Here is a 2,024-nt window from a genome sequence, read left to right as displayed (position 1 = left end):
TACCATGGGTACATAAATAAAAGCTGGTTTGTTTGCTAATGACTGGTCTAACTGAACATATGAGTACAAAATCTACTCCTATGTGGAAAATTTTCTTCTTGCTTTTACATTTGAAATTTGCTAATATGTAAAAATGAAATAAAGGGTATAATATATAGATTACCAACTAGATTCAAGGATTTTTCAAATTTTGCTGTATTCAATATATATATATATATATATGCTGAAGCATTTGAAAATAAACACTATTATAATAAATATTGAACATCATCTCTCAAGAACGAGGACATTTTCTTATGTAATCATAGTATTATTATTGTATCTAAAAAGCCTAATTATAATTTCCATATAAAAAGCTACTACATTATCCACATTTAAAATTCTTCAATTACTCAACAATTCTTTTTAATCTTTTAAAAAATGATTTAAATTATGTGTGTGTGTGTGTGTGTGTGTGTGTGTGTGTGTGTGTGTGTGTGTGTGTGTGTATCATTCATCCTAAAACTTTGCTTTGTCTATTTTGTGTCTCATAGACTTAAAAAACAAATCAGGTATGGTAGTTTGAAAGAAAATGGTCCCCAGTGTCCCATAGGGAGTAGCACTATTAGGAGGAATGTCCATGTTGGAGAAGATGTGTCCTTGTTGGAGGAAGTGTTAACTGGGGACAGTCTTTAAGGTCTAAAACGCTCAAGCCCTGCCTATTATGGCAATGTGCTGCCTGGAAATCCAAATGTTGAACTCTCAGCTCCTCTCTAGTATCGTATCTGCCTTCATGCTGTCATGTGTGCTACCATGCTTCCCACCATGCTGATAATTGACTAAACCTCAAATATAAGCCAGCACCAAATAATGTTTTCCTTTGTAAGAGTTGCTTTGGCTAAAAGGCCAGCAGGTGCTGGGCTCTGCCTGAAGCTGCAGCCCTGGGCTGCAGGCCCTTGATGTGGTTGAGGCCGTGTGGACCTGGCTACACTGAAGAGCATGGTAGGAAGTGGTGGGTCTGTCACCCAGGCCAATAACTGCAGGGTCCCTACAATGGATGCCCTAGATGAAAAGAGCTTTATACTGTCTTTCTCTGCCTCTGATGCAGAATTTAATAATGTGGTTGGATATTTAGAGGAAATTATTATGGATGACAAATTCCAATTATTGCAGAGAAATTTCATGGATAAGTACTATCAGGAATTTGAAGACACAGAAGAGAATAAACTCAGTGACATTCCCATTTTTGATGAATATATTTCCCTGATAGAGAAGTACATTGAAGAGCAGTTGCTTGAACATATCCCAGGCTTCAACATGGTGGCCTTCACAACCATATGTAGCATGGTGATAAAGATGAAGTGGCTGGTGACATCTTTGACATGCTGCTTACATTCATAGATTTTTCTGGCTTCAAGGAAATGTTCCTGGACTACAGAGCAGAAAAGGAAAGCCAAGGACTGGATTTAAGCAGCAGCTTGGGTTGTGACTTCTCTGTGTAAGTAATCTTCTATGCCAACTTCCCAGAAACTGTGGTACTAGGTCCCACCTTCACACAACAGGTGTGATCAGTATGAGGTCACCAGCCCAGCAGGCTCAGAGAAACATGGGCTAATGATGACAGGCGCATCCTGCCACAACCTTTCCTTCATGTGAAGTATTGATGAGACCAGGAAAACATGATGAACCTCCTGGCCCTTGTCCAGAAACTCCTTGTAGTCAGTAGCCCTCATGTTTCCTGCTCTTGTCCCCATAGAGATACCTCTCCTAAGTGCTTCTGAGTGGGTCCTGTGGAGCTGCCCTGGGTTGGCCACCTCACCTGGAGGCTCTTCTCCAGCAACATAGTAGTGTAGTGTGTCAATACTGTGGACACCACAACATTGTGAGCCTTTTATTCTACAGACTTTAGTGAGGTTTTAGGCCTCAGCTTCAATGGAGCTTTTGTTTGGGCATGTTTATCTAGGGAGTTACATACGGCCCAGATGCCTGTCCTGGTTACTGAATCTCCTATGATTATGGCTTGACTGGCTGTAGGAATCCTCTGA

General features: G+C 40.5%; 1 pseudogene; it reads left to right on the top strand.

The window, feature by feature from the left end:
- Window positions 1-1,032: 1,032 nt before the first annotated feature.
- On the top strand, window positions 1,033-1,521 carry Arl2-ps3 (ADP-ribosylation factor-like 2, pseudogene 3; annotated as a pseudogene).
- The last annotated feature ends 503 nt before the right edge of the window (window positions 1,522-2,024 follow it).

This window comes from Rattus norvegicus, chromosome X (assembly GCF_021556685.1).
Source record: "Rattus norvegicus strain SHRSP/BbbUtx chromosome X, alternate assembly SHRSP_T2T, whole genome shotgun sequence".
Taxonomy (NCBI): Eukaryota; Metazoa; Chordata; class Mammalia; order Rodentia; family Muridae; genus Rattus; species Rattus norvegicus.
This window is presented reverse-complemented; position numbering and strand designations above follow the sequence as displayed.